Source organism: Pseudophryne corroboree, chromosome 9 (genome assembly GCF_028390025.1).
Source record: "Pseudophryne corroboree isolate aPseCor3 chromosome 9, aPseCor3.hap2, whole genome shotgun sequence".
Classification (NCBI taxonomy): domain Eukaryota; kingdom Metazoa; phylum Chordata; class Amphibia; order Anura; family Myobatrachidae; genus Pseudophryne; species Pseudophryne corroboree.
In genome coordinates, this window is record NC_086452.1 from 21,840,911 (window position 1) to 21,865,142 (window position 24,232).

The 24,232-nt window shown below is 47.5% G+C and overlaps 1 long non-coding RNA gene across 1 annotated transcript in view; it reads right to left on the reverse strand.

Moving 5' to 3' along the window:
* Nucleotides 1–7,194: 7,194 nt before the first annotated feature.
* LOC134956634 (uncharacterized) overlaps nt 7,195–24,232 on the reverse strand; it is a 36,373-nt gene continuing 19,335 nt past the window's right edge. The window contains exons 4-6 of the long non-coding RNA XR_010186039.1: nt 22,846–23,054; nt 22,663–22,757; nt 7,195–7,263 (exon numbers count right to left, since the gene is read on the reverse strand). This is a non-coding gene — a long non-coding RNA (uncharacterized LOC134956634). The remainder of the gene's footprint in view (nt 7,264–22,662; nt 22,758–22,845; nt 23,055–24,232) is intronic.

A 24,232-nucleotide genomic window follows, 5' to 3' on the forward strand; every position in this document is an offset into this window, starting at 1 on the left:
TGTCTCCCCATTCCTCCCCTGTAATACCCCCTACCTCTATATTAACACAGTTCCTCCTCCACCTCTTCCATTATCATATTACCTCTTCCATATTGTCTTCCCCATTCCTCCCTAGTAATACCCCCCACCTCTATACTAACACATTTCCTCCTCCACCCCTCCCATTATCATATTACCTCTTCTACCTTGTGTTCCCAAATCCTCCCCTGTAATACCCCCCACCTCTATACTAACACATTTCCTCCTCCACCTCTCCCATTATCATATTACCTCTTCCATATTGTCTTCCCCATTCCTCCCTAGTAATACTCCCCACCTCTAAACTAACACATTTCCTCCTCCACCCCTCCCATTATCATATTACCTCTTCCACCTTGTCTCCCCATTCCTCCCATATAATACCCCCCACCTCTCTACTAACACATTTCCTCCTCCACCACTCCCATTATCATATTACCTCTTCCACCTTGTCTCCCCATTCCTCCCCTGTAATACCCCCCACCTCTATACTAACACATTTCCTCCTCCACCCCTTCCATTATCATATTACCTCTTCTACCTTGTCTCCCCATTCCTCCCCTGTAATACCCCCCACCTCTATACTAACACATTTCCTCCTCCACCCCTTCCATTATCATATTACCTCTTCTACCTTGTCTCCCCATTCCTCCCCTGTAATACCCCCCACCTCTATACTAACACATTTCCTCCTCCACCTCTCCCATTATCATATTACCTCTTCCATATTGTCTTCCCCATTCCTCCCTAGTAATACCCTCCATCTCTATACTAACACATTTCCTCCTCCACCTCTCCCATTATCATATTACCTCTTCCACCTTGTCTCCCCATTCCTCCCTAGTAATACTCCCCACCTCTACACTAACACATTTCCTCCTCCACCTCCCTCATTATCATATTACCTCTTCCACCTTGTCTCCCCATTCCTCCCATATAATACCCCCCACCTCTGTACTAACACATTTCCTCCTCCACCCCTCCCATTATCATATTACCTCTTCTACCTTGTCTCCCCATTCCTCCCCTGTAATACCCCCCACCTCTATACTAACACATTTCCTCCTCCACCACTCCCATTATCATATTACCTCTTCCACCTTGTCTCCTCATTCCTCCCCTGTAATACCCCCCACCTCTATACTAACACATTTCCTCCTCCACCTCTCCCATTATCATATTACCTCTTCCACCTTGTCTCCCCATTCCTCCCCAGTAATACCCCCCACCTCTATACTAACACATTTCCTCCTCCACCTCTCCCATTATCATATTACCTCTTCCACCTTGTCTCCCCATTCCTCCCCTGTAATACCCCCACCTCTCTACTAACACATTTCCTCCTCCACCTCTCCCATTATCATATTACCTCTTCCATATTGTCTTCCCCATTCCTCCCCTGTAATACCCTCCATCTCTATACTAACACATTTCCTCCTCCACCTCTCCCATTATCATATTACCTCTTCTACCTTGTCTCCCCATTCCTCCCATATAATACCCCCCACCTCTATACTAACACATTTCCTCGTCCACCTCTCCCATTACCATATTACCTCTTCCATATTGTCTTCCCCATTCCTCCCCTGTAATACCCTCCATCTCTATACTAACACATTTCCTCCTCCACCTCTCCCATTATCATATTACCTCTTCCACCTTGTCTCCCCATTCCTCCCTAGTAATACCCCCCACCTCTATACTAACACATTTCCTCCTCCACCCCTCCCATTATCATATTACCTCTTCCATATTGTCTTCCCCATTCCTCCCCTGTAATACCCTCCATCTCTATACTAACACATTTCCTCCTCCACCTCTCCCATTATCATATTACCTCTTCCACCTTGTCTCCCCATTCCTCCCTAGTAATACCCCCCACCTCTATACTAACACATTTCCTCCTCCACCCCTCCCATTATCATATTACCTCTTCCATATTGTCTTCCCCATTCCTCCCTAGTAATACTCCCCACCTCTATACTAACACATTTCCTCCTCCACCTCTCCCATTATCATATTACCTCTTCCACCTTGTCTCCCCATTCCTCCCCTGTAATACCCCCTACCTCTATATTAACACAGTTCCTCCTCCACCTCTTCCATTATCATATTACCTCTTCCATATTGTCTTCCCCATTCCTCCCTAGTAATACCCCCCACCTCTATACTAACACATTTCCTCCTCCACCCCTCCCATTATCATATTACCTCTTCTACCTTGTGTTCCCAAATCCTCCCCTGTAATACCCCCCACCTCTATACTAACACATTTCCTCCTCCACCTCTCCCATTATCATATTACCTCTTCCATATTGTCTTCCCCATTCCTCCCTAGTAATACTCCCCACCTCTAAACTAACACATTTCCTCCTCCACCCCTCCCATTATCATATTACCTCTTCCACCTTGTCTCCCCATTCCTCCCATATAATACCCCCCACCTCTCTACTAACACATTTCCTCCTCCACCACTCCCATTATCATATTACCTCTTCCACCTTGTCTCCCCATTCCTCCCCTGTAATACCCCCCACCTCTATACTAACACATTTCCTCCTCCACCCCTTCCATTATCATATTACCTCTTCTACCTTGTCTCCCCATTCCTCCCCTGTAATACCCCCCACCTCTATACTAACACATTTCCTCCTCCACCCCTTCCATTATCATATTACCTCTTCTACCTTGTCTCCCCATTCCTCCCCTGTAATACCCCCCACCTCTATACTAACACATTTCCTCCTCCACCTCTCCCATTATCATATTACCTCTTCCATATTGTCTTCCCCATTCCTCCCTAGTAATACCCTCCATCTCTATACTAACACATTTCCTCCTCCACCTCTCCCATTATCATATTACCTCTTCCACCTTGTCTCCCCATTCCTCCCTAGTAATACTCCCCACCTCTACACTAACACATTTCCTCCTCCACCTCCCTCATTATCATATTACCTCTTCCACCTTGTCTCCCCATTCCTCCCATATAATACCCCCCACCTCTGTACTAACACATTTCCTCCTCCACCCCTCCCATTATCATATTACCTCTTCTACCTTGTCTCCCCATTCCTCCCCTGTAATACCCCCCACCTCTATACTAACACATTTCCTCCTCCACCACTCCCATTATCATATTACCTCTTCCACCTTGTCTCCTCATTCCTCCCCTGTAATACCCCCCACCTCTATACTAACACATTTCCTCCTCCACCTCTCCCATTATCATATTACCTCTTCCACCTTGTCTCCCCATTCCTCCCCAGTAATACCCCCCACCTCTATACTAACACATTTCCTCCTCCACCTCTCCCATTATCATATTACCTCTTCCACCTTGTCTCCCCATTCCTCCCCTGTAATACCCCCACCTCTCTACTAACACATTTCCTCCTCCACCTCTCCCATTATCATATTACCTCTTCCACTTTGTCTCCCCATTCCTCCCCTGTAATACCCCCCACCTCTATACTAACACATTTCCTCCTCCACCTCTCCCATTATCATATTACCTCTTCCATATTGTCTCCCCATTCCTCCCCTGTAATACCCCCCACCTCTCTACTAACACATTTACTCCTCCACCTCTCCCATTATCATATTACCTCTTCCACCTTGTCTCCCCATTCCTCCCTAGTAATACTCTACACTAACACATTTCCTCCTCCACCTCCCTCATTATCATATTACCTCTTCCACCTTGTCTCCCCATTCCTCCCATATAATACCCCCCACCTCTGTACTAACACATTTCCTCCTCCACCCCTCCCATTATCATATTACCTCTTCTACCTTGTCTCCCCATTCCTCCCCTGTAATACCCCCCACCTCTATACTAACACATTTCCTCCTCCACCACTCCCATTATCATATTACCTCTTCCACCTTGTCTCCTCATTCCTCCCCTGTAATACCCCCCACCTCTATACTAACACATTTCCTCCTCCACCTCTCCCATTATCATATTACCTCTTCCACCTTGTCTCCCCATTCCTCCCCAGTAATACCCCCCACCTCTATACTAACACATTTCCTCCTCCACCTCTCCCATTATCATATTACCTCTTCCACCTTGTCTCCCCATTCCTCCCCTGTAATACCCCCACCTCTCTACTAACACATTTCCTCCTCCACCTCTCCCATTATCATATTACCTCTTCCACTTTGTCTCCCCATTCCTCCCCTGTAATACCCCCCACCTCTATACTAACACATTTCCTCCTCCACCTCTCCCATTATCATATTACCTCTTCCATATTGTCTCCCCATTCCTCCCCTGTAATACCCCCCACCTCTCTACTAACACATTTACTCCTCCACCTCTCCCATTATCATATTACCTCTTCCACCTTGTCTCCCCATTCCTCCCCTGTAATACCCCCCATCTCTATACTAACACATTTCCTCCTCCACCTCTCCCATTATCATATTACCTCTTCCACCTTGTCTCCCCATTCCTCCCCTGTAATACCCCCCATCTCTATACTAACACATTTCCTCCTCCACCTCTCCCATTATCATATTACCTCTTCCACCTTGTCTCCCCATTCCTCCCCTGTAATACCCCCCACCTCTCTACTAACACATTTCCTCCTCCACCCCTCCCATTATCATATTACCTCTTCCACCTTGTCTCCCCATTCCTCCCCTGCAATACCCCCCTGCCTCTATACTAACACATTTCTCCTCCACCTCTCCCATTATCATATTACCTCTTCCACCTTGTCTCCCCATTCCTCCCCTGGAAAACAATTCCCTGGATAACAGGTGACCACTTCCCTTTGCAATAACACATTTCCTGTCCATCCCTCCTCCTGTACATCCGGCATCCTCCTGCTACCTGCTGAGAATGGACATGTGAGTGGGCTATGCACTAGTTAATTAGAAGAAGGTTTCTTGACAATTGAGCTATTATGAAGAATCAGATGGCGCTACAATCAATGACGTGGGTATGATTTGTGTGCAACTGTGAAAGAAAAGGGCTTTGAGTTTGCTTTGGGGCATACATCTTGTGTAGAATAGAATGAGACGAGTCGATAAAGAGATCTACACGCAGAATATTCTATCAGCCCTCAAAGTCTATCCTGATCTCATGATGTTTTCTTTGTTCCTGTGATGTGAAAGATGCGGAACGTCTGATGCCAGAATCTAGGTGCATGACCTTTCTCATTTAGTACACCCAATACATATACACATATATACTTGTACACATTCCAAACATTGTTGCACCAGGGGGCATTCACAGAAAAATACCAATATTTACACAGTGCCCCAACCCGGTGTGGGTGCATTATTTATAGCAAAGTTTTGGGATTTGCAACAAATAAAAGGAAATTAAACAATCCGTCTCCAAAAAAGTAAAAACTGACTTGGTGCAAAAACTTCCAGAGTTTCTAAATACTCTAATTAATGACTCATTTATTACAAGTAAAGAATCCTCTGAACAAGCTACAAGGAAGAGAATTTAGAAAACCAATGATTAATGGTTACAGGACTTATTTATTTATTCTAATATTTTTTTATCCTTCCATATAATTATTTCAGTTATTTATATATTTATCGGTTTAATTACTCATTTTCACAACTTAAATTTTCCAAACCGATTTCTATTAATTCTGTTGTATCCATTTAATTAATTCCATTCCATTGTTACAATATATCCAGAATTCCCATCGCTAGCAATTTTTTTAGTTCCATTACTTACTATTCGTGTGGATGGACAGAGCACCAGCAACATCTTTTGGCAATGCGCTAGTTTATGTTCGGCCCCGGTAATTCTAGGAAATACCAGCACGTCAGAGGATCTACGGCAGACGTTCTCAAACGCGGTCCTCAAGCCACCCTAATGGTCCAGGTTTTAGGTATATCCATGACTCAGCACAGTTGGTTAAATCAAATTGACTGAGGTGCTAATTAAGTCACCTGTGGCCAAGCATGAATATACTTAAAACCTGGACTGTTGGGATGCCTTGAGGACCTCTGATCTACGGGATAAAACTATTGAGTGGACAGAGTGGACATATGGCCAGTCTGTAAATATGCCTGTTAATGAGCAGCTGATCCAAAGGAAGGAATTCTACTCTTTGACACCGCCACCCCCCTCCCCGTTCCCCTTCCCCCCATCACCCCTGCTTTCCGTTGTCACCCTCTGCCTCTCCCTGTCACCCATTGCCATGTAGCATATAGTGAACTTGTGTTGGGGTGGAGGAGGGGGGCCCAAATTACATTTTTGCACCTGGGCCCACCACTCGCAAGTTCCGCCAATGGCCTCGTCTTTGCTTTCTCCCTGACAGTTCCTGAATTTCTGGCCGAGTTGCTGAGTTTTGTCTATTAAAATTATTAGAATAATACAAAGACGAAGTTTATAATTTTATAAATTCAAATCATTTTTATAGTCAAACCTCAGCAAAGTTGTACTAGAGTAAGACAGGCGAGGCTCTGCCTTCCCTGACTGCACGTCACAGCCTGTAATATACATTCTGTACATTGGCGCAAGGTGGTGGCACAGCTGTTGTCTCAGAGTCAACCATCTCTGAACAGGCTCTGAAAGGTCCTGATGATGCTCCACTCAAACCACTGACCAGAGACAGACCTATCCATCACCTAGAAGCAGAATATTTCATATTTACTCTGTAGGAGAGCGGAAGTTCTCCCGGCCACACTTTAGGATATGAATCAGTACAACCAGCAATATATTACATGTCTATGTGACACTATGGAGCTTGTTTAAGTGCCGATATGTTCTCATAACAGCCTGTTTTGCTGCGCTAGTCGTGTTCTTATAACAAATATGTATTCTGGTGAATGGTGACAACGCTTTCCCTGCTACGTATTACTTAGACAATGTTATCTTAAGTGGCTACCTCTTAGCGATATGTTTGATGGTGACAGCGCGCAGAATTACATCCCCGGCTTGTCGCAGTAATGCACACTAAGAGCCGCCTGCCCTGAGATGGATCTCACCAGCCATGGCCACTAATATATTTTCATAGTTTAGAAGGGACGGTGAAATTTTTATTAAACAGCCTCAGAAGGACAGGCCGGAACATATCCATTACACCTGTATCCGGAGCTCCGAGACAACTGTCTAAAGGAAATTTACAACTAGAGCACAAAAAATATTTGATGTATTTATTTTTTTACAGAAAGAACAAAATCATTCACAAATATATATATCTCAGAACTGTGTATGTCTCTGTGAACACTTCCATATCTTTCCGTATCGTTTCCAAAATTGATGCCCTAAAAAATAAAAATAAATAAAAATATTATATATATATATATATATATATATATATATATATATATATATATATACTGGTTGAGTATCCCTTATCCAAAATGCTTGGGACCAGACGTATTTTGGATATCGGATTTTTCCGTATTTTGGAATAATTGCATACCATAATGAGATGTCATGGCGATGGGACCTAAATCTAAGCACAGAATACATTTATGTTTCATATACACCTTATACACACAGCCTGAAGGTAATTTTAGCCAATATTTTTTATAACTTTGTGCATTAAACAAAGTGTGTGTACATTCACACAATTCATTTATGTTTCATATACAGCTTATACACACAGCCTGAAGGTCATTTAATACAATATTTTTAACAACTTTGTGTATTAAACAAAGTTTGTGTACATTGAGCCATCAAAAAACAAAGGTTTCACTATCTCAGTCTCATTCAAAAAAGTCCGTATTTCGGAATATTCCGTATTTCGGAATATTTGGATATGGGATACTCAACCTGTATATATATATATATATATATATATATATATATATATCCTATATAATAGCCCTGTGACCTGGGGAAGACCATTACAAAGCTTGATATTATGTTTAATAGATTTGTGGAAAAGGGGTATCCGTGTAATGAACTAAGGCAGGCGAAAGCCAAAGCACTAGGTCATGCACTGTAGTCACTCTTAGTGGATAATACCTTCTTCTTTTTATCTAACACAATTCCATGGATCACCGAGTATAATACTCAGAGTGGGGCCATTAAAAAGCAGGTTAAGAGCTGGTGGCCACTCGTTGCCTCTGACTCTGACCTATCTACATTACAGGGTACTCGTCTGATGGCAGGGCACACTAGGAGTAGGAATATTCGGGATGTAGTGATGAAAACGGATATAACTGGATTTGCGAAAGCAAATAAACAACATTTTTTGAGCCGTAAGAACGGGTGTTTCCGCTGTTTGGGGTGCACCACATGTGGGTATCTCCACACAGGGGACACCATAGTACATGCCCACTCAGGCAAGAGGTTTAAGATCAGGTGGCCTCTCACATGTACGTCCAGGTTTGTTGTATATGTTTTATTCTGTCCATGTGGGCTTCAATACGTGGGTAAAACCACTTGCCAATTCATAGAATGGCCATTAGGTCGGTCCTTTCCACTGGACAGAGTGAACAGCCGGTGGCACGCCATTTCCTAAAGATGGGTCATGGTGTTGCCACCATTCGTTACAAAATCATTGACCATGTGCCGCTTACTTTAAGAAGAGGGAATAGACACAGGAAACTGTTGCAGTTAGAGGCCAGTTGGATTTTTCGACTAGATACCATGCACTAAAGGGGTTGAATGAGTCCCTGGGTCTTAGTTGTTTCTTGTGAGATATACCATGAGGCTTGAGGATAGTGGCGTGTGGTACAGTTAGGTTTCTCTAAGCGGATTTACTCTTTAAGGTTGAGCACAGATACAGGATTGAGTGCATTATATTTCTATTATGCAGTAGATTGGAGGCAGTTGGAGAACGAATTGACAGAATAGGAGAGGAGTGGGTTAAACCTCAGCTAGTCTGGGGGCAGGACGGTAAGGCATTACGGGAGTTTTATGGTTAGCCAATAGGAATGAATGTTGGGGGTAGGTGGAATGGGTTCTTAAGCCTGAGAAAGGGTCTGGGTCAGCCTCTTCTGCTTTTGTCGTGGTGAGGGTGAGTGCTCTTCCCCCCTTGTCTCCTTGCTGTGCTGCTTGCTATTGTGAAATATTAGGTTGCTGCTGCTGTGGCAGTGTGCTTTATACTGTGCCTCCTCTGTCCCCATTACCTGGGATTAACTTGCATACCCTCCAACATTTTACACAGAAAATCGTTACAAATCCGAAAAAGGGGCGTGGCCGCGGGTAAGGGGGCGTGGCCACGCCCCTTTTCCTATGCTTTCAATGGAAGTTTGGAGAGCCAAAAATCGGTACAGACCATAAAAAAAAGGTACAGTTGGAGGGTATGAACTTGTGGCCTGCCATGCCCCGTCCCCGCCGCTCCTCTGGCCCCCCTGCCCACTATATTGATGCAGCTCCTGCTCGGGAGCCGGCGTCCAGTGCCCCGGGCCTGAGCACTTTGCTCACGGCCGGGGCTGAGCCTGCTGGCGCTGCTGTGGGCGCCCGTCCACGGGCGCGTGCGTCCGCCCCTTCGCCGGCTAGGCCGCGGGCGCCGGGGGATCCCTCCGGCGCGGCGGCGGCTGGCGGGGGACAGGGCAGCGGCTGGTGGCGAACTGGATCTGGCAGCCGGTGGGGGAGCCTGCCGGGGTGCCCGCTGGTGTGAATCCCCCATCGGCTGCTGCGGCGCGGGGACGCGTGCGCGTGCGTTCCCTGCGCCCTCCACCGCTGAGAGTCACCGGCGGCTCCCCAGAGAATGAGGGGACTGCTTGTAGGGATGGGGCCAGTGGCTCTTCCACTGGCCGTCCCTTAAGCCAGGCGATTTCCGTGTCGCAGGCGCGCGCGCGCCCGTGGGGCTGCTGGACTCCCTGGGCGCTCTCCTTGCTCTAGCAGGGGGGGGCTACCGGGGGCCTTTGGTGGTGTCGGCACGGGACCAGAGGGGAAGGGGGTGATGCCTGGGGGCGGGGGTCAGCGAGTTCTCCCCGTGGGGGGGCCAGGGCAGCGCTGTGGCTCATCGTGCACTGCAGGAGAGAACGGGGGTTCTTAGGGCGGCTAGCGCCGGTACCAGGCGGGGCCGGCATGGGCGGCGTGAAGACGCGGTTGGAGCCATCCCTTCTTCGGACCGGGGGGACCACTGGGGCTGCGGCCCCGGATCCCTCCGCCGTGGCGGCGGCAATGTCGACCATGACGGCGGCGTTTGCGCCGTTTCTGTCGACTTTGTCTCCGGGTGGCGTTTCCGTGGTTCCCGCTTCGGTCGACGCGGCCGTTCTCCCAGGTGCTTCTGGCCCCGCCATGGCGCAGTTTCTACAGGCGTGTTGCAGTCTGGGCTCCGCCGCTGCGTTGCTGGGTAGCGCTACCCCATCGCCCGCAGGGGCATCTGCTTTCATTCCCGCCGGGGGGGCTTCGGCTCCTGTGGCGGTTGTCCCTTCTTTTTCAGGTGCGGATCCGGATGGCGATCAGGACGAGGAGCCAGTCGTGGCCGGCGTTTCGCCTTCCATAGGCGGGCCTGCCGGTGAGTGGGACGCCGATACAGTTGCTATGTCGTTGGGGTCCTCTTCTTCCACGTACGGCAGTACGTCAAGTAGATCTTCTTCCTCTTCTTCGTCGTGCCAGTCTGCGGTTAGTAGCACTGCAAAGGCTAGGAAGAGGGCTATCAAGTACGCGCGGCGTGAGGCACGGCACCGAGATAAACGGTCTCGGAAGAGTAGTAGTAGTTCCCGTCGGGAAAGGAGGAGGCGTAATTTGCCGGGCGTTGTTCGCTTCGAGTGCACGGCAGTCTTGCGAGGGTTGCGTGAGAGTTGCAGGAGGAAGATTAGACGGGGGGAATACGTCAACCTTTTTACGTTGACGGAGGACACCAAGAGGGAAGGTAAGGAAGCGCTTGCGAAGGGCGGTATTGGGGCGGAGGCCTTCCGCTCGTATGACAACTGGTTGGCGGGTTTCTGTGTCTTCGCGGCGTGCTACTTGGAGGATCGCCCTGATGAGCACATCAACGTCATCAGGTACATTCACCTCGTGCATGACATGCAGCGTCAGTCTAAGGACGATTCGTGGCTGCATTATGACAAGCAATTTCGTCAGAAGCACAATTGCCTGCATATCATTGACTTCGGATGCAAAGATGTGGAGGTATAGCTTCGGGTCACGTGAGCGCAGGATATGAAGATGTGACTAAGGGGGCGGCTGTGGCGCAGGCCGCGGCAGCAAGTCAGTTTCGGCCCGCGGTTGAGGCTCCGCCGCGCCGCCCTTGGACCGCGGCCCGTTCTCCGCAGCAGGCGCCGGCGAAGGGGAAGTGTTTCGCGTTCAACAATTCCACGTGCCCCCTCGGGCAACGGTGACGTTTTCGCCACCTTTGCTTACGATGTAACGGATCCCACCCTGCTTCCAATTGCTTCCGCGGGGGGCGACCGGGTGCCAGGGCAGCCGCGGGCCCAGCCGGAAAAACAGCTGGGGGGCTTGCCGCTAGTTAGGGCGCCGACCCCGGTTCGTTTGGGGGCCATGCTAAAATGGTCGGGGTGGTACCCAAACACAGACGACGCAAAATTTCTGCGGGAGGGTTTTGCGTCGGGTTTTCGTTTACCAGTGGTAGGGGGAGGTTTTGGTTCGGGCCGCCAGGAACCTGCAGTCTGCTCGGGATTTCCCCGACGTGCTTCGGGAAAAGGTTGAGCAGGAGGTTCGCCTGGGGAGAATGGCGGGCCCCTTTGCGCTGCCGCCTGTCGAGGATTTGATTATTTCCCCGGTGGGGGTCGTGCCGAAAAAGGCTCCGGGTAAGTTCCGGCTCATTCAACATTTGTCTTATCCATCTGGGTCCTCGGTGAACCATGCAATTTCGCCGGAATATTGTTCGGTGGTGTATCAGTCCTTTGAGGATGCTTTGGACATGGTTCGGGGCTGTGGCCCCGGGGCCCTCATGGCTAAACTGGATGTTGAATCGGAGTCGTTTCGATTCATGGGTTTCCGCGTCGGGGAGGAATACTTTGTAGACAAGTGTCTGCCTATGGGGTGTTCCGTTTCGTGTGCCTTTTTTGAAAAGTTCAGCACCTTTTTACATTGGTGTGTGGAGTTTTCTTGCGGAGGTAGCGGGATTGCACATTACCTGGATGATTTTTTGTGCATGGGGCCAGCGCATTCTCCTCGCTGTGGTTTCCTGCTGTTCTCGTTGCGTGCTTTGCTGGGGCATTTTGGCGTCCCGGTGGCCGAGGATAAGACGGAGGGGCCCCTCTCCTGCTTGTCCTTTTTAGGTATCGAGATCGATACGGTCGCGGGGGCGTGCCGGCTGCCTCGGGACAAGGTCGTGCAGCTACGGGAGTCCATTGCGCAGTGCTCGGAACGAAGTAAGGTTACGTTTCGGGAGGCGCAATCCCTCTTAGGTCGGTTGAACTTTGCCTGTCGGGTGATTCCCATGGGCAGGGTTTTTTGCCAGAAGTTGGAGCGGTCCACGTCCGGGGTGTCCAGGCCCCGCCATTTTGTCCGTTTCTCGGCAGAGATTAGGCGGGACCTCGCTATGTGGGTTTCGTTCCTGGCGGATTTCAATGGTGTACGGATCTGGATGGCCCCGCTCGTTGACAGTTTCGAATTGCAGTTGTTTACAGATATGGCGGGCTCCTCTGGGTTCGGTTGTTATCTGGACGGGGCTTGGTGCGCGGCCTCTTGGCCCGAGTCTTGGTCGAGGGAGGGGCTGACCGGCGACCTGTTGTTGCTGGAGCTCTTTCCCATCATGGTGGCCTTGGAGGTTTGGGGGGAGAGAGAGCGCGATCGCAGTATTCTCTTCCGTTGCGATAACTTGGGGGTCGTGCACGCGGTTAACAACCAAAGGGCTAAGGCCCTGCGGGTCCTCCGAGTGTTGTCACGGCTCGTGCTAACCTGTTTGCGCTGCAATATTCTGTTTCGGGCGCAACACGTCCCCGGGGTAGATAATGGGATCGCCGATGCATTGTCCAGGGGGCAGCGGGATAGGTTCCGATTGTTGGCCCCGGAGGCTGATTCGGTAGGTTTGGCGGATTGGAAGGGCTAGCAGAGCTGTCTTTGGCTCCGTCCACTCTCGCTGGATACCGTCGGGCCTGGAAGGAGTGGGAAGACTTTTCCCGTGACCAAGGGCCTAGAGGTAAGAGGGGTCAGAGCTTGTTTCTAAACTTCGTTTGGCAACTCTTCGTAACGGGGAGATCGAGGGCCGTGGTGTCTCGGTACCTTGCCGGGATATCCTTTTATTCTAAATTGAAGGGTATGCCGGATTTTACGAAGGGTTTCCTGCTGGCAAGGGCGCTTAGAGGTTGGGCGCGTTCGGCTCCGGTGCCTCCCGATGGCCGACGCCCTATTGATGCGTCCCTGCTTTCTTCCCTCTTAGGGGCGGTGGCGGGGGTGGCGGACTCCCGTTTTGAAACGCTCCTGTTTCAGCTGGCTTTTTCCATGGCGTTCCATGGTGCATCCAGGGTTTCTGAGCTGGTTGCGGCCTCTAAGAAAACTGAGGCCTTTATGCGGCGCGTGGATGTTATTGTGGGTGGGGGGTCCGTGCTGTGCAGGCTGCAACGCTCCAAAACTGATCAGATGGGTAGAGGTCGTTGGCTCACTTTGACACCATCGGGTGGTGGGGACTGTTGTCCGGTGGCATTGGCTGGTCGGTATGCGGAGAGGAGGGCCCTCGTCTGAGGGGTCTTGGCTCCTGCATTACGACGGGTCGCCATTGACGAAGTACCAATTTACATGGATGATGCGGCGCTGCCTGTCCAGTTTGGGCCTCTCGCCTAGGGACTTTGGTTCCCATTCCTTTAGAATCGGGGCCGCCACTTCCGCAGCATCTGAAGGGCGCGCTGTGGACGAAGTTAAGGCTTTGGGCCGCTGGAAGTCGGCTGCTTATAAGCGTTACATTCTGCGAGTTTGTTCTACTAACATGTTGTTTGTGTTACTGCGTTGTGTGTTTCAGTTCAGTGTGTTCTTGCTGTATTGTTTGTCTCCCCTGTCCTCCCTACTCGGATGGCTAGCTACTCGCCACTGCTGGCAGTGGGGGTCTGGAGTGCTTCGCGATTTTTTGCCTGAACTGACGAACTGATTTGGCTTAATTTATTCAATTCGGCTAATTGGCATCTAATTACAAGTTCCTCAGCAGGTTTTTACGTTTCACCTCCAGCCGAGTTATTCTGTGTTCCCCCCAAACCCCTCCCAGCTCTAACCTCCCCCCCCCCCCCTTTTTGTTATTTTGTTTTTTCCTTTTGTTTCTTTCTGTTGCTTCGATTGACCTGAAGCTTGTTCAAGAGGAAAGTTATAGTCCTCTATTCAATTTTTTCTTTTTGGCAGATCCTCGTTCTGATAGTTGGTTCCTGTTCTGGGCTGGGTTTGGTTTTATCTCCCATATTCACATTTGTTTATCTGTTTTTTCCCTTTTAGGTTGGCGGTGGATGTGTGTGATGTGTGGGTGATTGGCCATTCCTATGTTTATTGGGCAGCCAATTTTTTGGCTACGGAAGGGGCTCCTTGCTTTGTGGGTTCGGATGATGTGCGATGGATAGGTGTGTGTGGTATGCTTTGGCATGACCTGAAAGCGAAGCTTATGGAGCAGGTTCGGCGGTTTGGCATCCCCAAACTGTTGGTGATTCACTTAGGAGGGAACGACCTAGGTAGGAGGAAGGCAGTGAATCTTCGATTGGCCATTATTCAGGATCTGCAAGTGATTTCGGGCGCTTGGCCAGGCTGTAGGCTTATCTGGTCTTGTATGGTGCCGCGGTTGTGTTGGCGTGGAGTGGTGGTTTGTCGGGCGATCGATGTGGCTCGCCGGAAGGTGAATGCGCGGTGGCTAAGTTTGTGGTGGCCCATGGCGGTGCCGTGGTTTGGCATCAGCGGATCAAGTTTCGGTACTTCTACTTGTTTAGACCTGATGGTGTGCACTTGACAGGACAGGGACTATCTATGTTTTTGGAGGATCTGTTTTCGGTGGTTGGTTCGGTAGGTTAGGGGTATGGTGGCGGTGCGTAGTTTCTGTGGAACAGAACTTCGCTGTTGGCGGGAAAGAACGGCAAGTTAACATTTGTTGTATTAAAGAGTGGATTGGAGGTCGTTTGGTTGTTGATTTTTAGGTGCGCTCTCCGCTGACTGGTTTTACATCTGCTGGACCGCCTTCACGGGTGGCAGCCTCATCACCTTCACGGGTGGATAGTCAGGATGGAGGTTGAGCGGATACCTATTTGTTTGTTGGAAGGTTTACGTCAGTTCTTTTTTATAAGATAGTTATTTATGGGATAGGGTTGTTTAGCCGTTCTTTCTGGCCACCATACTTTAGTTTTATTATTCACAGTTAATGGTTCACTTAAATAAATAGCTAACAATTTCTGCCAAATTCAAGTCTCCGTGTCTTTATTTATTATAATTAAGTGTTAAGATGTTATAGTTTATGTTACGGACAATCCTCAGACTATATGAGGTTTAATGCGGTTTGGCTGTAGGTTTATTATGAATATATATATCGATATGGTATAGTGAACACCAGTTTCCTGATGTTAATAGGGCCCACTACTATATCGGATATGTGTGGTGAGGTTCATATAAAGTTAAATATTTACTATGCAGCAACTAAAGAAATGTCTTTTATATAATTAATATACGGTTGTTTCACTTATACACCGTATTTTATGCGAACGCTGGACTGCAAAAAAACACTAGCGAGCAATCAGGTCTGAATTAGGCCCATTGTCCTGCAAATGGACGTTGCCTTTACTTACTGCATACCCTCCAAGTGTACCTTTTTAATAGGTACAGGACCTTTTTTTTATGGTCTGAACCGATTTTTGGCTCTCCAAACTTCCATTGAAAGTATAGGAAAAAGGGCGTGGTCACGCCCCCTTTGCCCGTGGCCACACCCCCTTTTCTAATTTGTACCGATATTTATGTGTAAAATGTTGGAGGGTATATTACTTATATTAGTATTCTAACGACGTCCTACTTAGCTCCCTAATCACAGTAGATAATTATATTGGTTACTTTCACCACTCCCAGTTTTAAGTGAAAACTTTTTATCATCTTAGCGCTGTAGCCTAGCAGTCTAGCAACTGCTCCCATTACGAGCTGCATTAGTATTTGCTTTGTGTCCAGGATGGAATATATTACTATTGTCGCTTACAATACAACAAGGTAAGAAAATTGCAAAGGTCATAGAAGCCCAGGTCTCCCTGCTACTCAGTATTCCTACCAGGAACCATACAGACAATGAACCAAAGGTCTCCTGGCATTGTCCCCCTACTCCCACCACCGACCCCTCCTGTTTGGCGTCACCTTAGACCCCTCCAAAGTATCTTCTACTCAGCTCGCTGTGGCGTATGATTGTGACATAGCGTACAATGCTAGCAGGCAAGACCCCTATATTTGTGTTTTTACAGCATCCATCACAGTTTCTACGCAGTGGCGTCCCTTTCTAGGTCTTTTTCTGGCGCACATCTGTGACTTTATGCAAATACCTCTGCAAGCTCTTCCCTGGTGTACAGCCGTGCGTCTGCATGTGCAAGGACTGAGATGCCCAATTTAACCGTCTTTATACACTCAAATTCCACTTGGTGCGTCTTCAGATTGTCCCATCATGGAAACTTGCACCAGCCTTATAGTAGTTGCAGATTATCCATCGGAGTATGACCTCCAGTTTTAGTGATTAAGCATCCGTGACAACCCCTATCAGTGACACGTCTGTGACACTTCCACAACACCCCAACATAGCGTGCGACACAGCATCATGTCCTAGTAATCTCTCTGCTAAGTTACGCTCACAGACAATGGAGGCCTCCCGTAAATTGCGCCTATTAACCAGACGCAGAGCTAAAGGCCAGTGTCTGATGCTCCCACACTGCATACACAGAACTACTTGGCCGGTATGCAGGTTGTTCTCATCTTTTACGGTGCACCTGCACCCTGTCCGTGCGATTATCTTGATAGTCATCGTTATCATTGTTGCCCACCTGCCTACAGTTGGTGCAAAGTATACACATTTGGAAACAGCCATACTTACACTTCCATCCTAGTGTGTACGTGGGTACTGGCCCACAGGTGTACAGAGGAAATGCCTGGTAGACATCACAGCCTGTGGACCCCACCTCTAGGGGTCAGAGTCCAGATCATGTACTTAAATTATTCATTGTCACTCTACTAGAGGTTCAGTAGCTTGATGGAGCAGGACCATGGATGCTTGGTTTGTTTCTATGGAAACTACACCAATGGCAGCCCGCCTACCAATCAAAGTGGATGGTCCGGTCACACCCTTGTCTCCTCCTTTATAAAGGGGTCCTGTTCTGCAGGTTGACAATGACCTCTCTAATGGTTGTGGGATACCCCACTAAAGCACCCTGTGTCTGGACTTACAGGGGTAACCCATTTTCAAGTGCATTTAAAGGGCTGCCCTCTTACTCCCCACGTGTATGACAGCTGGAGGGACTCGAGGCCCCTGGAGCCGGTAGCAGTGAGATGCTGACACCTTCTAATCGAGGGTGATATAAACCCGCTGGCCCTCACTAGACAAGTATGGTGCAGGCTTGTCCACCAAGATTTCCGGTGGCAATTTCGCCCTCTTTGCATATTCTCTTGAAGGTGGCGAGAATAGGTAGTCAGCTGACATTTTTGCAGATAACCTGCCTCAGCCTAGTTGCAAACAAAACTCTCCTCCCAACTTGACCACTATTGGCTGACACCTACCATACCATCAAACAAACAAAGAGGAAGGGGGGTGCAAATCCCCACCCCCAAATTCCCTTCCGCACACTGAAAATGACCTGTAACCATCCCTGAATCTATCTGGTAATAAAATTCAGAGAATTCGTCACAAATGTTTGCAAACATTTGTGACGAATTCTCTGAATTTTATTACCAGATAGATTCAGGGATGGTTACAGGTAATTTTCAGTGTGCGGAAGGGAATTTGGGGGTGGGGATTTGCACCCCCCTTCCTCTTTGTTTGTTTGTCTGTGACACCTCCCCCTTCCAGCACCTGATATATAATTATCTCCAGGTATGATTGAGCAGCTTCCAAATTGTTTGTCTGCTTGTGTGCATGAGGCATTGAATGGGAGCAGCATTTGGAAGGCATGCTGTTCCTTGTAGTGCCAATGGGAGATCCTGGGGGTGGCTCCCTGGTAAGTTAGCTCTCAGTCTGGAACTGTTTTAGTAATGGCCTTTATTATGAGGCATACTGTGACAAATTACATGGCCCAATGTGGGCACTGCTATCAAGTAGTTAGGACTGCTCTATCAGAGAAGCCGTGAAGTGGCCAGCAGCTAAACATGTGTTTGCAAACATTTGTGACGAATTCTCTGAATTTTATTACCAGATAGATTCAGGGATGGTTACAGGTAATTTTCAGTGTGCGGAAGGGAATTTGGGGGTGGGGATTTGCACCCCCCTTCCTCTTTGTTTGTTTGTCTGTGACACCTCCCCCTTCCAGCACCTGATATATAATTATCTCCAGGTATGATTGAGCAGCTTCCAAATTGTTTGTCTGCTTGTGTGCATGAGGCATTGAATGGGAGCAGCATTTGGAAGGCATGCTATTCCTTGTAGTGCCAATGGGAGATCCTGGGGGTGGCTCCCTGGTAAGTTAGCTCTCAGTCTGGAACTGTTTTAGTAATGGCCTTTATTATGAGGCATACTGTGACAAATTACATGGCCCAATGTGGGCACTGCTATCAAGTAGTTAGGACTGCTCTATCAGAGAAGCCGTGAAGTGGCCAGCAGCTAAACATGTGTTTGCAAACATTTGTGACGAATTCTCTGAATTTTATTACCAGATAGATTCAGGGATGGTTACAGGTAATTTTCAGTGTGCGGAAGGGAATTTGGGGGTGGGGATTTGCACCCCCCTTCCTCTTTGTTTGTTTGTCTGTGACCCCTCCCCCTTCCAGCACCTGATATATAATTATCTCCAGGTATGATTGAGCAGCTTCCAAATTGTTTGTCTGCTTACCTACCATACCATTTAAGAAATAAACAAATCATAACACAGCACTCAAAGTGGCAATACGCAAAACCGCTTGTGGTTTAATATGATCTCAATGTTTATATAGAATCAGCCTTCGGTCAGACTTATCTTGCAAGAGGTTCCTCACTGAATTACAGCTTGCTTAAATGAGACTGATTCAACACATTTGAGTTTTCAGCCAGAGAACACATTCAGCAGAAAAAAAAAACTTTTTATCCTTTAACCCTTTCTCTGATGCACCAATTACACAATTTGCTTTCGCTTGCATGTAAATTCATTAGCAACAACCCAATTCTCTCCAAGGACAGTGTACACATAATGCTTGTGTGTTAGCAAACCCTGTCTTATACAGCATTCAGGTAAACTTACTGTATTTACAAACCGCTTGAAAGAAACGTTTTGCTATTAAGGTTTGCAAGACTCACCATCCTGGATTTGGAGCTGGTTGGACACAGAAGATTCTGGCTGTTCTTTAACAATCCCACGATGACACCACTTGTGGCACTTATGGTAATTACTGAATGTCCACGCAAGTTTTTGTTGACTCACTGGGATGTAGTTTATTTACCAAATTGTCAGGATGGCACAAAACAACATTATTTATGCTTACAGCAGTCACATCAGCCAAACATTCCAGCAACTCTGTCAGTGGATATACACTCGTCACCTACCTAGTGACCGGCCAGCTTACCCAGCATTAGCCAAATGGCCTAAACAGGCATTACCCTAGATCAGTGGTGCCCTAGAGTATCAGAATTTTTATCACGGCACCCCTAGGCCAAAAGTTTCTTATTGGGAATTTTATAAAAAATATGAAATTAAGTAAATTATGTTTTTATGTCGTGCTTAGGTTCAGTTATGTGGTGAGGGACAAGATTTGCTTCTGTTTGTACACATATTTTATGATTGGCAGCCACAAGTAGTAGTTTTGCCTATTACATGGATAATAAATATTTTGAATTGGTCCTAGACCACCAACCCAAGGCACCCCTGCAAGTGTCCCGCGGCACCCCAGGGTGCCACGGCACACAGTTTGGGAACCACTGCCCTAGATTCTTACTCCCCCTCCCAGACTGACGGGCTAACCACACTCCCACCTTGCCATTAAAAGGGAGCTCTTTACAGGTGTTCTGACTTGATCAATCAGGCTACCAGGTTGAAGGAAGAGACACATAGAAATGGTAAAACATGGTAAAGCACGCATTTTATACTTCAAATGCAGGACTTCTCTGGGCTTACTAGCTAAACACCCCTGGTTCCTTCGTAGCACACTACCTCTTTTACCACACTAGCTTTCCAGTCTGTGCAGTTCACATATCACCTCACGAAGTTAAAGTGCTCTACGAGTCCATTTCCAAGTTTATCCAGTTGATTCCTGCACATTCTATGTGCTCCAGTACCCCAAATTTGGTCAAATACGGTATGATTTGAACATTTTCCCAAGAAGTTTAATAAAGTGAAATCCAGCCACTTCTAAATCTTAATATACAACAACCCCTTGCACCACCTTAATATATGTGCACCAACGCAAGCTATACAGTGAAGACTAGAGACATTACTCCAGGACGTACAGAGAGGGACTTTGTGTTTCTTATTGATTATTTAAAGAAAAGCATTACACCAAACAGGTAATGATAATAAACATTCCGATATTGTAATGTGATGCACAGATTGTTATTGATATGGGGGGTCATTCCGAGTTGTTCGCTCGGTATTTTTTTCTCGCAACGGAGCGATTAGTCGCTAATGCGCATGCGCAATGTCCGCAGTGCGACTGCGCCAAGTAAATTTGCTATGCAGTTAGGTATTTTTCTCACGGCATTACGAGGTTTTTTCTTCGTTCTGGTGATCGTAATGTGATTGACAGGAAGTGGGTGTTTCTGGGCGGAAACTGGCCGTTTTATGGGTGTGTGCGAAAAAATGCTACCGTTTCTGGGAAAAACGCGGGAGTGTCTGAAGAAACGGAGGAGTGTCTGGGCGAACGCTGGGTGTGTTTGTGACGTCAAACCAGGAACGAAACTGACTGAACTGATCGCAGTTGCCGAGTAAGTCTGGAGCTACTCAGAAACTGCTAAGAAGTGTCTATTCGCAATTCTGCTAATCTTTCGTTCGCAATTTTGATAAGCTAAGATTCACTCCCAGTAGGCGGCGGCTTAGCGTGTGCAAAGCTGCTAAAAGCAGCTAGCGAGCGAACAACTCGGAATGACCCCCATTGTGTTTCACTGATTGTTATTGTTAGTTAGATGTAAAGTAGCTATTGTCAGATTACATTGATAACTGAGAAACTACTATTCTAAAGGCGGTTACACACTACCTGACGGCGGAATGGCAGCGATGGACGATTGTGATACCCAGAAAGAAAGATTGCACTGACTATAGATCTTAGGGTATCACTTAAGGATAGGAACCCGAATTAGGGTAGCAACAGGGAGAGAAATCAAAAGCTGACTATTATGATGGAGAGATGGATTGTGTAGTTACTATGGAGACGTGGAGTGCTCAAGCAGAACTTGTGACCTGTGAACTATTACAGGGAGGACGGAGGCCCGACTAACTGCCGGATCACGAGCGCTCGGCGGGAGACATACGGGGACTTAAGGGAAGGAGATAAAGAAGAGAGGGCTCGAGCGGTGCGGCGGTTGGCGGCGTGAGCAGGAGCTGAGAGAGAGCGGAGTGACTACGGAGCAGACGCCGTGACAAGCAGCGGGGAGCGGAGTACGCCGAGCGGATAGTAAGTCGTGACTTACCGAGAGAGAATCACCAGGTGGCAGCAGAGACAAGGGAGAACCAGAAAGTGAAGTGTCAGAACGAACGGAGGAGACGGACCGTGAGTACGGGAGGACTGGTGCGCTGCAGCAGAGAGAGACGGCATCTGGTGTGGTAAGAGTCGTTGAGCCGAGACTGAGGCCACACGCTGAGAGTATTAATCGTGCCCAATACAGCACCAGAGATAAAAAATAGTGCCAAAACCTAACTCCCTAATCGTCTCAAAAGGACACTGTGTAGAGAGAATGGCTACTCCGCTTACAGGACATTCTGTGGATTGAGTCTCTACTCCCTCCTCAGACGCTGCGTAGATTGAGTCTCTACTCCCTCCTCAGACGCTGCGTAGACTGAGTTTCTACTCCCTCCTCAGACACCGCGTAGATTGAGTCTCTACTCCCTCCTCATACGCTGCGTAGATTGAGTCTCTACTCCCTCTTCAGACACTGCGTAATTGGACTCTCTACCCCACTTCTAGGCTACTGCGTAGACAGATGCCCTATTCTCTTCAGAGAAAGTAGTAGAGACAGAATCCCTACTCGTTTTCCAGATAGCTGCCTAGTTGAAATAGATAGCAGTACAGGACTAGTAACAGGAAGAAAGTGACCCCGTCAGGAGTGTACTCGACTACAGGGAGCAACAAATAAGAAAGAGAGAAAGGCGGAGGCAATACCCTAACTAATACCTGTCTGGTCTCTGATGATGGTAAATGGACAGCGAATCCAGATATATTTAGACCTAGTCTGGACGGGAGTATAACACTAGTTTTGATGAAACTCAGTAGAGGCTTGTAAGGAAAGACTATTAAGCCACAGTCAGCAGAGAGAACAGGAGTCATTCAGACGCTGGAATTTGACATAGGTATTTTAAGAGCCTCCTTACTAAAAATCCCATTCAGAGATCTCCGAGTTAGTCAGCTCGGATCTACTAACCAGCGGATATACAAGTGGCATCATTGATCACCCTAGAAATACAGCATCAAGGGATGTTAGTGATTCAGATCAAGCGACACTTAAGCTACTGAGCATACTTCCGATAAACACCTACCGGGTTTTCTATTCCTCATTGTGCACCAACGTACGAATAGTCAGCTGAACTTTAGGGATACTGTCAGTAGGAGTTGGGAATATCCGTATGGCATACTAGGGGAAAATAGTATTGTTAGTTGTTTAATGATAAGTGTAAAGTGCATAAGTTAATATATTATTGCAATATATATGTTATACTAACCTTTTAACAGAGCCGAAGATAGATCCCAGACAGGATTCAATGAACGTGATGTTCCAGTATAATAAATAATTTCGGTTCAATATTTGTCTTACATTGATTTAGGGATAAACCAGATCAGTAGTCAGAGTATTTATTGGTGTCATAAAAGTAGTGGAATTGTTATTCTCGTCCAATTCGTCTGGCTACTATCGTTCCGGAGTTAAGGCGACCTGCGGAAACAGAAAGTTGGAAAATAAAACTACACCCCCCAGTATAACTTACCTGTAAATTACGGTGAATAGACCCTACACTTATACAAATCGGAACCGGTTAGAAACTAGAACAAGAGTTCTACATACTAAATAAGTGGTGTCACGAACAGGATACCTACACCAACACGGGGCAGATTCTACACCAAAGACATGTCTAAGGAACCAGAGCAGTCTCATCCCTCGGCTAGTGGAGAAACCAGCCAGTCTCCTTCGGGAATCCCCAGTATGGCTCAAGTAAATCCTATTACGTTACCCTACTATTTTGGGGCCCCGTGGCTTCCCACCTATTATGGCGATAGAATCCATTCCGAAGGGAATACTTTGACTGATTTCAAAAATAAGATGAAGTCTATGTTTCGTCTATATCCCTTAAACGAACAACAAAAGGTAGAGATTCTAATCGGACAGTTGAAAGGGTCGGCGCAGCGTGAAGTGATTTCATGGCCGGCTGGAGAGAGAAAGACCATTGAACAGATACTCCAGAGATTAGCTACTACCTTTGAGTTACATACCATTTCAGAACTGAAGATGAGATTTTACGCTAGGAAACAGCGCCAAAATGAAACACTTCGAGATTTTGCGTTAAGCTTGCAGGAATCCTTAAAAGCGATCCGAACGGTAGATGAGAGTGAAATGGAAAATAGCGATGAGACGCTAGTATCCCAATTGATCGAAGGAGCAAATAGAGAAGGCGTAAGAGCTCAGCTGAGATTACTTAGAATGCAGAAACCTGATCAGTCATTCTTAGATTTTAAAGAAGCGGCGATCAAAGTAGTGGGAACAGAGATAACGCCAGAGGTCAGTTTTCCAGAGATGCCGGGTTATCGGGAAGATCAGACGCCCGGTGAAGATGGCTCTCTTCGTACAGTAAGGAACAAGAGGAGCACTGATATTGGCAGTCAGAATTTCCAGAGTCATCCGGATCCCATCCGAACGCTACAGAGCCAAATAAAAGAGCTCGTTATGGGTATGACAGAGATGAGTAAAGAAATTCAGAATGTCACTAGAAAGCAAGCCTCCTTTCCCAATGAAAATCGGTGGTCCCGGGAACGGCGGAGAACACGGAGCGATTGGTGGACTCCACCACCCAATAGTGGCCGAAGAAGTACCGATCAGTTTGATCCTCAAGGACGTCC